We start from the raw sequence: 13,968 nt of genomic DNA on the forward strand, positions 1-13,968 counted from the left end.
TGAGGACAATGATTGACCACCAGGCTTCCTGGTATGGATTTGTATCCAGGTCTGCAGTGTATTGATCTCATCAACAGACACCAGATTCTTAAAGGCATAATCAGACCCTGCTGCTCTTCTCAAACGGCCTTTAAAACAATCCACATGAGTAGCCAAAGGTCAGGAGAGAAGGCCCATACCACACGCTGCTCCTCCCAGGGAGGGGGAGGGGCTGCATATTTTCTTTGTGACATTGGAGGGTTTTTTTTTTTTCCTTTTTCAACAAGAAAGCATTGTTTCATTATAATTTTAAAGTTGCTTTAAGCAAAGCACACACCACACTCACACAGATCTGCCGGCCCCGCGAGTTCTTTCAGAACAGTGGCTCCAAAATCGTTGATGGGCGTTACATTAGGACCTCACTCTAAATAGTTAAATTAAAACAAAAGGAAAAAGAGCCCATTTTGCTGGCTTTCTTCACCATTTCGGAGAAGCAAAGGTATCCTGCTGGGAGTTGAGCTGTAGGCCACGTGCATTTTGCCCTGACAGTGTGAAATTGCTGCCCTTTGCATTCAGGAAGAATGACTTGACACAGGAGCCCATTAGAAAGACAGGGTTATGAAATGTCACTCCCATTACTTACACGTAATTGGGGCTGTTCATGAGGGTGCACGAGACCACTTTAAATGTCAGGAGAATGAAACTCCGAGGGGGCTCTGAGCCCCACACTCTTGCCTGTCAGTACTTGTCAGAAGGCAGCTCTCCCACCCCCAGGGGCCTTCAAGTCAAGGCAGGAGGTCACAGCAGAGAAAATGGGAGTACCCAGCAACCACTGTGCATGTATGTCTGTGTGTAGGTACATACATGTGGATGCATGTATATCTGTGTGTATGCATCTGTGTATGTGCACGCATGTGCATCTGTATTTCTGTATGTGTGCATGTGAACACGCATTGATATGTGCACCTATCCATGTTTGTATATTTGTACACAGCTTTACAGGTGTGCTGTATACATGTGTATGTCTGCATGTCTGCACGTGCATGTGTATGCCTGTGTGCATACACATGTGCACCTGCATGCATACGCATATGCACCTGTGTGTGTGCATGTGCATCTGCTTGGATCTCTTCGTGTGTGTACATGTGTATGTCTGTGCATGCATGTGTATGCCTGTGTGCATACATAAGTACATCCATGTGTGTGCATGCGCATCTGCTTGGATCTCTGCATATATATACATACGTGTATGCATGGGCATCTGTGTGTGTGTGCATAACGTGTGCACCTGTGCATGTTTGTGTATATATATCCATATATATGTATCTGTGTATGCATATACATGAATGTGTGCACAGCTATATGCGCACATATGTACATGCATCTCTGTGTGCATTTGTGTATGTGTATGCAGACATGTGTGTATCTGTGTGTGCACGTGTGTATGTGCATCTGTGCGTGTGTCACTCTGTTGCAGAACATACATTCTGACCTAGTGTTGCATCTTAGATGTGAATAGTGACTGCTGGCAAGTGTCCTGTAAGGCAGAAACCATGGACCAAAATGCCATCTGGGGACTGTCCAGTCACCCATATCTCGGCTCCTTCCTGGGATCAGCTGTCTGGCAGCTAGGGCGGATTACAGAAGGGACACCAGTCACTACCACATAGAAGGTGTCAGTGCTTCTGCCAGCAACAGGATGCAACACTGGCATTAAAATGCCCTGGCTGGCATCCCAGGGAAACTGAAAGGGGATCTCTGGTGACAGCTGTGGACTGGCCAATCTAACACAGGCAGTCATTACCTGGACCCCTGACCTCACTGCAAACCACTGCCTGGGGGAGTGTGTTCTCGCTTATTTCTTTTTTTTTTTTCTTTTTTTTTTTTGAGACGGAGTCTCTCTCTGTCGCCCGGGCCTGAGTGCAGTGGCTGGATCTCAGCTCACTGCAAGCTCCGCCTCCCGGGTTTACGCCATTCTCCTGCCTCAGCCTCCTGAGTAGCTGGGACCACAGGCGCCCGCCACCTCGCCCGGCTAGTTTTTTGTATTTTTTAGTAGAGACGGGGTTTCACCGTGTTAGCCAGGATGGTCTCAATCTCCTGACCTCGTGATCCGCCCGTCTCGGCCTCCCAAAGTGCTGGGATTACAGGCTTGAGCCCCCGCGCCCAGCCCTCGCTTATTTCTTATCTCAGGGGTTTGCCCAGATGGGGCAGGTAAAGCTTAGAGCCTCTCCACGCCCTGCAACCAGGACAGCGGAGGACGCGCACTCACCACATCTTCTCTCCCAGCTGGTAGCAGGCAGCCAGGTGCTGGGAAACAGAAGACACTACAGCCCTCCCCGGCCATGCCTTGCCAGTGCCTGGCCACCTAACGTCTCCACCCTGGGATGTCCTCTGCCCCCAGAAACCCCTCTCCCACCTCCAGTTGGGATGCTGATGTCACCGCCTTACAAACTGAGGATAAAATGGCCTTACCCCAACAGGAATCAGGAATGGGTTTCAGGAGCTGTCTAGGTCACAAGCATAATAAACAACTTATTGTTCCAACTTCAGTTTTCCTAGCGTTTAAAAGTGATCCCTGGAGACCAGCGCTCCAGCTCTGCAGGGACGTGCGTGGCCCTGGACCTGTGTCGGGCTGGACGCACCCAGCAGGGCAGCTGCCAGTACCGGTTCACTTCACCCTCAAGCCACATCCCTGCAGGAGCAAGTGAGGATGTCTCAGACATGCTCTAACCCTCACCCACTTCACCACTTCGCAAACCCCTGGGTGTGGCATGTACAGAATGGGAACCCCAGGGAGAGAGACAGAGGGCGGTGGGAGTGAGGGACACACAAATCCATCTATCAGAAATGTCGGCAGGGCAAGTGCTATGAGGATCCACGCAGAGTGGCGGCAGGAACAGGGCCCTTCAAAGGAAGAGTGGAGACCCCTCTAAGCATCAGCCAGCATGGCAGAGATGCAGACTGTCATGCCAGCTGTGTGACATCACTCTCCTCTTCAGACTTGGATGCAGACAATATTGTCTTTTCTGGAGGGTGTGTGGTACGTGCATGCGTCCTTGGGCCCAAGCAGGTTAGTGCTAGCAAAAATAATCATCTTCCACTGGCCTTATGTTGACCTGCTGCCACCTCCAAGGGGGCCAACGGTTTCCCTACTGGACACTGGCTCCCAGGGACCATATGGGGTTGTTCTGGGAAGTGGCTGGCCAGCCCCTCAGGGAGGACTGTGTTAACCCTGCAGCCCTACAGGGATGCCTGACGTCATGTCTTTCAAAGGTGATGCTATGGTCTGAATGTCTGGATTACCCTCACATTCAGATGTTGAAATCCTAACCACCAATGTGATGGCTTCTGGAGAGGGAGCCTTTGGGAGGTGACTGGGTCAGGAGGGCAGAGTCTTCACGAATGGAAGTAGTGCCCCTATAAAAGGAGTCCCAGAGAGCTCCCTCAGCCCTCAACCATGTGAGAAGACGCTGTCTAAGAACCAGGAGGAGGGCCTTCACCAGAGAGCAAATCTGCCAGCACCTTGATCTTGGACTTCCCTACCTCCAGAATAGAAATGTCTGTTTTTATGTCACCTCAGTACCAGATAGAATCCAGCCAGCAGAGATGCTTCCAGAATGCCAAAGGTCACCATTTACACTGGTAGAACCTTTGATATGACACTAAAACGGGTGCTTCAGTTCCCCAGAGCTTGACCTGCAAGGAGGGCAAAATTACGTAAAAGACACTATATAGAAAAGTTGTGCTTTAAGTGGTCTTTATTTGTATTCTTAATTTTCCCACCTCTTATAAAACTTTTCTAACTTCAAAAATAATTCCAAGGGTGCTTAACTCCACAAAACAAATGTAAATTAAAATAAAATACCCATGTATTGTCCACAAAGCAGGCTGAAATTTAGAAGTCTGCTGCTAGCCAGGGCTGGGAAGGTGTGGGGTAAAGGACTTGTGGGTGCAATTCTGAACTATCCAGATGTCTGCACACTCTGATCCCCTGGCAACTCTTGGGCAGGAAACTATGTGTGCACAGCTGCAGACGTGCAAAGCAATGTGTGGGAGGACCACCCTGCCGTGCTGTGACAGTAAAATGTGCAACTGAAAGGGATGCTCCTCAATGAGGGGCTGGTTAACAGTCAGGCAAGGAAGACACCACCATCACAAAGACTAAAGCTGGTCTACACCAACTGCCCGTGAGCACGTCACACCAAAGACAGGTGCAGAGCAACAACACACGAGGCACGACCCACCCGTGTCAACAGAGGATGCATCAGTCTACACACAATCCACACACACACACACACAGCCATGGACACACACGGACATGCACAAATACCAGATACAGACTCACAAGAACACACCTTCTCACACACAGGGACACACGGATACCAGACACACATGCACACATATGAATGTGGACAGACAGCCAACTGTTAACAATGTCGCTTGTAAGGAGGAGGAGGAGGAGAACAGCCAGGAACTCAAGTTTTCTTTGTTTTTTAAAAAATGAATCACACTTTTATATTGCTTCTGTAAAAAAATTTAATTCATTAAGAGACTATGTTTCATCCATGCTACACTCAAGTCAGTAGGACCAAAAATTGAAACCCACCACATTAGTGTGTGGAGCTGTGAATAATGCAATTTTTCACATGCTAATCCATTTCTTGGCTTAGGTGACTATTTCTTGCCATATCTTTCACCCTTTTTTATTCACATAAAAAATGAGAAGTGGCTTCCTTTCCCTATATATACTTCATGCTTTTTGTGACAGCAAAGTAAAAAATAACAGAAGGAGCCAGTCCTCCTGGGCTCTCACAATAGAATTCTCTTACTGCTTAATACAGCACAGAGTGGATAAAACTGTCCCTGCTTTCAATTACCTTATAGCTAAAGATTCCAAAATATTTTTTTATGAAGACACCAACAAAAAGCAGAACTCAAAGACAAATGACTTAAGGGAGGAAAAAGAAACTAGCAAAAAAAAATACTTGTAAGACAAGTGCCAATTCCTAATAAAGTGATTTAACAAATGTCAGAAAACAGCTCCTACCCCAGTGGACCAGATAATATATCCAGCCAATAAGCACAGAAAGTGCTGTCTCCCTGGCAGTGTCACTGTGCTCATTAAAGCCACCCTATCTAACTGGCAAGATGTGCTCTCATCACGGTCCCATGCATAGGAACCATGAAAGTCTACACTGGCAGCAGGATTCTTTTAAAAGCCAGCAGAATAAAAAACCTTTTGGGGGCCCATTCATGATACTTGAATAGTATGAAAATGATGAAGGAAAGATGAGGGTTTTACTTTTGTTTTCACAAATTAAGCTGGTTATTTCTCTCTCCTCTGAAACGGAAATTGCATGGCTTGGAATGGACCAAAATTAAGATTAATCACAAAATGGCCCAAATAGGAGGAAGGTGACCTGGAGAGCCCTCTTATTACACCACACCTTACCAGCCACCTCCCTGCACCCTCCAGAAGAAACTAAGCTTTCCGGTGTGGGCACCAGGGGCCAACAGCCACAGAGCTGCCACAAGCCCAAGACCCAGTGGGAGGAGAGGCCGAGAGAGCAGGGAAGAATACGGGGAGCAGGGAAAAGCAGTGGCAGAGCAAGAACAGAGGCAGACCATCACTGCGGGTGCCCAGCAGCCACCTCCCCATGCCGGGCCCAAGGGATGGCAGCCAGGTCTGAAGCTTTGCCCCACGGGATATCCAGGGACCAAGGGACCAAGCAACCAATCACCTGACAGATCCAGCTGAGGCCTCTACACATTACCAACTCTGCTCCACTGAAATTACGGATCATGAATAAAGCGGTTTTACCTGTATCTTACGCCTCTTGAAACTTTCCAGTCGTTTCTAGAAAGAAATCTTCAGAAATCTTTGCTGTGAAAATAACGGGAAACAAGGCTCTATTTAAGCTCTTAAATTGTCCATCCACTTAAACTCAGCAACACTCCTAGAAAGGCACTGAAAACAAATTATTGTGAGTTTAAACCTTCTAGACTTCCTTAGATGTAGGATCAGTTTGGCTTGTATGTGCTGGGGAAGACAGGAGGGAGGGGCTGTGAAACCACCCACCCACGAACAGAAGGGAAGTGCAGCCCAGCCCGTCACCCGGTGCTGGAGATGAGCCCCAGGACCTGACCAGGTGCATTTTCTTGCAAAATACGCCATTTCAGTTAGCAGAGTCTGTGAACCAAAAAAGTACTATCTAATTGTCTATTAGCTCCAGATATGTATTCTGTAAAATTCATCTTCATGAGGCAAAGAAGGAAAAAGCAGAAACACATATAGCATAATTACAAGAACCAAAGAGCTGTTCATCTTCCTTTATTTTTGGATGGTTGATTTTCAGCCAAACAGAACGACGTCCACTGTGGTGTGGCAAGGTTCCATAGCATGGCTGTCGCTCCTCTGCAGTGTGGGAGATCAGCCTCAAGACAGCAATCATGGGGCACAGTAACAGCACCCCATGTTAGATCAAGAGAATCAACAGTTAGATCCAACAGTTAGATCAAGAGAATCAGAATCGCAAAACCAGAGCCACGTGCAGGACTGCAGACGCTCAGGAGCCGACGCTGATCCCTCCATGATTCTATTAATACAGAAGCCACGTAATTGTTAAACCTCAGAATCAGACTCCAGCATATTCTGTGGTGAGGAGGATTTCTTTTTTGTTTGCCTTGTGCTTTCAGAGCTTATATGATCACAGCTCTTTTTCTGAAGCCAGCTGGGAAGGAGGCGGCTCTCCCTGGAAACGCAGGTGTAAAGCTCCCATCCCTCCCACCCAGGCCCCTCACTGGACAGTTCCCTCCTCTCCAGACGCCCTGCACACCCCTCCCCAGGGAGCAGAACCTTAGACACGGCCATCCAGGCACACAACATCCGGTCCCCCAGCCCCTTGGGACCGACACATCCTCTGAACCCTGAGCAGGTACCTGAGGTTAGCAAATGAACTGCGAAGGCAGCGATCAGAAATAATCACGATTCATCAGGCCCCACCGTAGCGGAGCTTCCAGAGACTGATACTGGGGTCTTCCCTCCAGCAGTGGATGGCTCTTATGGCCGATTTTATAAGCAAAGGTATGTTCACATGAGCAGCTATGAGAATCCTGGAAAAGGCCACATCCACCCAGGACCTGACGCCAACACTTCCTGTTGAAACTCTTGGGGTAGGGCTGGGCATTTGGGCACAACTGCTGGACAAGCAAAGAGGGAAAGCTCACGCTGCTGTGGGCACCTGCAAAGTGCCACATCGCTTGTTCCCACAAGGCTTTCCTGTCACACGGGAGGGAGAGGGGACAGCGGCCACCTGGGGACTGTGCCAAAAAAAAACAGTTCAAGGCAACAAAGGCAGGGATTCATACAAAAATAAGAGATTTAGGTAAATAATGTGAATATCAAGGATTTTAAAACTGAAAAACTGGCTGGGCACTGTGGCTCATGTCTGTAATCCTGACACTTTGGGAGGCCAAGGGGAGGTCAGGAGTTCAAGACCAGCTTGACCAACATGGCAAAACCCCGTCTCTATTAAAAAAAAAATACAAAAATTAGCCGGGTGTGGTGATGCGTGCCTGTAATCCCAGCTACTTGGGAGGCTGAGGCAAGAGAATCGCTTGAACTCAGGAGGTGGAGGTTGGAGTGAGCTGAGATCGCGCCATTGCACTCCAGCCTGGGTGACAGAAAAAGACTCTATCTCAAAAAAAAAAAAAAAAAAAACCTGAAAAACTCCTATTTTCTAGAAATGAAATAAGCCTTTGTCACTTTAATAAAGACCCAGAACTGCTCATCCTGTGGTTTAAGACATGTATCATATTCACGGTAATTTTGTGGCATCCAACAACAAATGTCAGCAGGCCTGGCGTCTCATCTCAATCGCCTCCAACAACTCCACCTGAACACCGGCATCCTCGTGTCCTGCCTCCCAGCTGGGGGTTCACAGCTAGCCTCCAAAAACAGCTGCCAGCCCCAAGGTTCCTGAGTGGGAACACACTTCCTTTCTTAGTGAACTGCCCAGGCCCCAACCCCACGTTGCCTTCACCCTACATGACCAGGGTTTGTTTCTTCTTCCTCAGCATGTGACCTCACGGTTACCAGTTACCTGGCTGAAAAATGCAAACCCACACTTCTCATGTAATTACTCATCGTGCTGTTTTATCTCATACCTCCCAACTCCTGACAGCACAGGTAAAAAGAATCCAATGGCCTGTTCACCAAAAAGCAATGAAATTAACTAGAAGAGAGAGAAGCATTTCCCTCTCGTGGCCTTCACACCCTCTCCTGCTGCACCCCCAATAGTGCAGGAGAGTGTAGGGCTCCAACGCCCAGGCCTTGCGAACAGGTATTTGGTGGTCGTTGATGGCAGCAGCACAGAGCCACGGGCAGTGCCTTCATCTGGCCTCCATCCTGCAGACATGACCTCGCCTTCTGGGCGTCCTCTCTAAGCAGGGACCTGGTGTTCTTCAGCACACAGAGAAGACAAGTGGGATGAAGCAAGAGCAAGGGGCTCTGCAATCAGAGGAACCTGGGTTCCAGCCCCGGCTTCTCCAAGCTGTGTGTTCCTGGGGGAAGTTACTGAGCCTCTCTGGACCTGTTTCCTCATCCAAAAAGTGGGCACACTAATACTGCCTGCCTCATCTGGTTCTGAGGATCCATGACTAATCATAGTTAACGTTTCCTAGTGCTTTCCTAGGTGAGGTGCCGGATGCTGTTTAAGCACTGGGAGGATTAACTACCATTCTTACCACCTGTGAAATGAAGCTAGCTACACCTGCCTAGCTAAGAAGACTCAGAGAGATGTAACAAGCATGGGCACATCTTTCTTTAACCCCTACTGCCAGGGACTGTGGGTTCCACCAGCCTCCTCCTGCACACACGGGGGATCGGGGCTTCCCCAGGTCCACATAGACTCCTGGGAGCAGAGCTTAGGAACACTGTGACAGGCAGCACTGCTGTGGCTGTGGACGCGGAGGGGGCCGTGAGCCCCTTCTGCTCAATCTCCTCATCCTGGCCCAGAAGCAAGTAAAGAAGTTCCAGGGGCAGAGAGCAATGGGGGACCTTCCACTGAAACTGGCACTCCAGCACACACCCCGATGGCGTGGGCATGCGTATTACAACACAATACCATTACACTCTGCTGAGCAGGGCACCCATGAGAAAGGCTGGCTACAAAGTGCACAGAGAGGGCCTGGAGGACACATTCCCACGCCCTGCTGGGCAACATCTGCCAAGAAGCTCCATCCAGAACCTCTGACCCAGCAGTTCTCTACCAAGAATTCAGTGTGGATATACCCCCATGTGTGCAAGATGACTGGTACGAGGCCACTCAACAGGTAAACTCCAAAGACATCCAGAAGTCCATCCGTGTGTGTGCGTCTATGTACATGGGTACACACAGATAAAGCACAGAACGTTTTCTATACAAATCATAGCACATTCCAGAGGATGGAATACTATGCAACCGTTAAAAAGAATACAGCTGCAATTGTATGAAAGGGCACCCCAGATCCATTGTTCACAAAAAAGTAAGGTTCCCAAAAATGTGTGTAGTGTTTCCACCTGTGCAGGCACATGGTGTGTGACCGTGTGTGTGTGAGAATGGGTGTGCACACAGGTTCATCAGAGGGATGATCGAAGAGATCACAATTTAATCAAAACCGGCTGGCAAGGGATGCCTATGGAGAGAATTTGATCTGCGAAAGGAGTGTGCTTCATTTTTCACTATTTGGATTCTTTAGAACTATTTGAATTATTTCCTTAATCATGTGGTTTTCTAACTAAAATATTTTAAATCTGATATCAAAAGTAAAACACAGTAATTGTAGAAAATTTGAAAAATGCAAGAAAGGCAAGAGAACACATTCCTGACAATCTCTAAAAAGGTGATACAGGTTATAACACTGGTTAAAGTGAGATTCCAGCTCGGGTGTCCTCTGTACTAACTTTACTAAGACGAAGATTTCATCAAAATGGAAATTTTTGAGAATAGCTGACAGACATGACATACATTTCTGGTCTTTTGGGCATTTTGTTGGAATTCCTTATTCTAAGAAACTCTGACTCATTCACTCAACAGTCACTACTGGAGGGTGTGGGGTGAAGGTGCGAGTCAGATAAAGACTGTAGACTCCCAGCCCCTGGTTTCTGGCTTGGGGAGGGCAGGCCACAGCAACTGCACAGGATAGCGGGAAGTGGGGTGCCCTGCTGGCTCTGTAACACGGGAGGTGGGAGAGGCAGGCTGGCAGCCATGCAAGAGGAGACCTGAAGTTCAAGAGAGAGGCTGGAGCCTACGGGCTGGTGGAGGGAGAGGGCCCGTGCGGGTCACGTCCTGGTCCCATGTGTCTCTGCCCCGAGGACCATGTGAGCGCATCCCCGTGCTGTTTATTACACGGTGCCCTCAGCAGCCTGTCACGGCTGTGTAATATTCCATCATTAAATATCATATGTGGGACATTCAAATCCTTTCCAATTTTCTACTTACAATTCAGTTTTCTTTAACCACCAGCAGTGCCTGGCCAAGAACCTTTTCTGTCTGGGATGTTCACAGTGATGTTACAGAGGTCTAGGCACCACACAGAGGGCACCGGGAGACAGGCACAGGGAAATTCCATGGTTCCATCATGTCTGTCTGCTGTTCTTGAAAATCTCCATTTTGATGAAATCTCTTGATAAAGTTAGTACAGAAGACACGAGTGCTGGGATCTTACTGTAATAGTCATTACAACCTGTATAACCATTTTAGAGACTGTCAGCAACGTGTTCTTCTCCTGCCTTTCTTAAACAGAGGCTCAGGGCATCAACTGATCACGCTGACAGCTTTGCTTCCTTTTACTGGGAAATAATCACACATAATTTCCATGATTTATCTTCATTTGACTCGCTTCTAAAGTTCTCAGTTAGTTGAGCTAAAGTCATTTTTGCAAAGTAATACGATCTTTGCTACAAAATACAAGTCACCTAGCTCAAACATTTTTTTTTTTTTTTTTTTTTGGACGGAGTTTCACTCTTGTTGCCCAGGCTGGAGTGCAATGGCGTGATCTTGGCTCACTGCAACCTCCACCTCCCGGGTTCAAGCGATTCTCCCGCCTCAGCCTCCCAAGTAGCTGGGATTACAGGCATGTGCCACTATGCCTGGCTAATTTTGTATTTTTAGTACAGACAGGGTTTCTCCATGTTTGTCAGTCTGGTCTCAAACTCCTGACCTCAGGTGATCCGTCCGCCTTGGCCTCTCAAAGTGCTGGGATTACAGGCATGAGCCACCGTGCCCGGCCAGCTCAAACATTTTTTATGCTTCTTTCAAGTCTATTAGAAACCTTAGTTGCTTCTTAATTTCTCCCCCAACTATAGAGGAAGCATATTGTGATGGTTACAGTGCCGGCTGTGAGGCCAGCCTGCCTGGTTCAGATTCCCATGCTGCCACATCCCAGCGGTGTGACCTAGAACAGGCCTCTGCCCCTTCCTGTCCCTCAGCTACTTCCTCAGCACCTCCCCTCCCTCTGCTACTTCCTCAGTACTTCATCTCCCCAGCTACTCCCTCAGCACCTCCCTTCCCTCAGCTACTCCATCAGCACCTTCCCTTCCTCAGCTACTCCCTCAGCACCTCCACTCCCTCCACTACTCCCTCAGCACCTCCCCTCCCTCAGCTACTCCTTCAGCACCTCCCCTCCCTCCACTACTCCCTCAGCACCTCCCCTCCCTTAACTACTCCCTCAGTGCCCCCCTTCCCTCTGCTACTCCCTCAGCACCTCCGCTGCCTCAGCATCTGCACTCCCTCAGCTACTTCCTCAGCACCTCCCCTCCCTCCCTATTCCCTCAGTTTGTCTCCTCCCTCAGCTACTCCCTCAGCACCTCCCCTTTCTCAGCTACTCCCTCAGTACTTCACCTTCCCCAGCTACTCCCTCAGCAACTCCCCTTCCTCCACTACTTCCTCAGCACTTCCTCCTCCCCCCAGCTACTTCCCTGGGAGAGGATAGGACACAGCCCTACCACCAGAGATGAGACTGCACAAATGTGGACTTTAAGGCATGGGCGTTAAACACAATGTTACAAACAAGCAACAAAATGGCACTATCCCCACAATGGCAGCCCACACCAAGGTGTGGGGGCAAATAGGTTTTCCTCGACCAACATCAATCCCCATTAAACCATGGTGGTTTAACTCCATGATTTATTCCTAAATTGAAGTTTCTTTCTAAAGTCCACGACCACCACATTAGCTTTTACTACTAACCTCAGTTCAATGAGTCCGAAATGATTTAAATCCAAGATGCTTCCATCCCCTCACTCCAAATTCCTTCAAGCCCTTTTTTTTTCAGAACCCTGCCCCCTTAATTCCTGAGCATTTCCTTTCTCTGACCAGGACCCTTCTCGAACCCTACTAATTGCCTTCCTTACTGTATCCTGCCTGGCTTTGGCCCCCCGGGCATCCTCTTTCTGTCCTCTTCCTACCTCTGCCCAATGTCTCCCACTTCCCTCACGCCCATGGTTCACACCACCTCCCTCCTGTGAGGCCTCCACCTGGCTCCCACTACGTGGAAGGGAATGACACCACGTTCTAAGAGCTCCACCTTCTTAAGGCCCCTGTGCCACCCCGGCCCTTGGTCCTCCTACACACAGCTGTCATGCTTATTTCTTACAAGGCAGTTCACATCATACTATTATCTTGCTCCAAAGCCTCCTGTTTCTCCCCACGGCTTACAGAGGCAGGTCCCAGCCCCCAATCTAGTATTCCCAAAGGAAGCCCTACAACTTGCTAGGTGTGCATTTTTCCCCTCTTTCTGTGGAACATCGAGAATACACCACCTATCTAGACCCAGCCCCCCAAATACTCTGATTCAGCAGCTCCCCAGTGAGGCCAGGGTCTGTCCGGTTTTACAGCAGCCCATGTAACCAATAGCCAGGACTGAGAACTGGCCTGCATCCACCAGATTTCCTGCCTTTCCCAGTGTTACCCAGGCCTTGCCACCTCCCCCAGGTATGTCCTCAGTCCATCCCTGACACCCACCCACTGAAATCCTGGCTGTCCACTGTGGCTCAGCTCGAAGGCCAGGGCAACCTCAAACCCGCCCTCTGGGAACAGATGCCTCCCCTCAGCAGGTCTTCACTCTCGGGGACTCTCGGGGGAAAACGTAAGCAGGAAGAATAACTAACACCCTCCATAAGGCAAGGGTGAGGAAGTGACTGTTCTACTGGGTTCTGCAAGGATCAGGCTGTGAGTCACCTGGAAGCAGCACAGGGCCCTGACAGCTGGGACAGGGCTGCTCACATCTCCCACGTTCACAGCTCCCTGGCGGGCTCCTCACTAACCCTCATATCTGACATCTGACTGAATCCCAGTGCTCAAGAGGCCTGGGCAAGGGCAGCCTACAGGCCTGCTGCCTTGACATCAGGGGTGGGAGTCCTGAAAGCATGACCCTGTGGCCCTACTGGCTATACATCCACCCCCTCCCCCAGCGTGCCCCACTGGAGACAGGTTTTACAGCACTGCTGGGAAGAGGAAAAACAGGCTCAGAAAAATGCAACAACCACCTAGATCCACTGGGAGAGCTGAGACGCCCTCCTGGGTCCCGCAGTGACCCCAGGCCCATGACTGGCATGGTGCTCTCCAGCTGTGCTGAGGCTCCGCCTGCCCTGAGCCAGCAGCTTCCTCCTCCAGGGACACCAGGGCAGAGACAGGCCCTTCAGAAACAATGGCTCCTTCTCTTTGCCATCTGCTAGCAGTGAAGGCATCACAAAATCTGCCAGAACCATCTGGAACCCTGAGCTGGTTCAGGTCTATAGGCAGCCTATGGAGGTGCCCTGCACTCAGAGGCATCCCTGGTCCTCACCAAGTGTCCACAGGGGGAGCACATGCAGTTTCTCCAGGGGACTGGACCCCCCCAGGCCGGATCTTCCTCCCCTGCTGCCCCCAGACTCAGCCCAGCTGCAAAGGCGCCAGAGGCCTGCCCGCTGTGCCACGGTGCAGGCACGGCATGAGGAGATAGGCCCAT

At 49.6% G+C, this 13,968-nt stretch overlaps 1 protein-coding gene across 7 annotated transcripts in view; it reads right to left on the reverse strand.

Annotated features, from left to right (window-relative positions):
• SEMA4D (semaphorin 4D) overlaps positions 1–13,968 on the reverse strand; it is a 135,665-nt gene that overhangs the window by 50,685 nt on the left and 71,012 nt on the right. For 3 of the 7 annotated variants that reach the window (XM_023194557.3, XM_023194554.3, XM_023194556.2), the window contains one exon: positions 5,801–5,863. The exons of the other annotated variants lie outside the window; for them this stretch is intronic. The gene's annotated coding sequence lies outside the window, so the exon portion shown is untranslated. The remainder of the gene's footprint in view (positions 1–5,800; positions 5,864–13,968) is intronic. 7 annotated transcript variants of the gene reach the window in all.

Source organism: Piliocolobus tephrosceles, chromosome 14, assembly GCF_002776525.5.
Source record: "Piliocolobus tephrosceles isolate RC106 chromosome 14, ASM277652v3, whole genome shotgun sequence".
NCBI lineage: Eukaryota > Metazoa > Chordata > Mammalia > Primates > Cercopithecidae > Piliocolobus > Piliocolobus tephrosceles.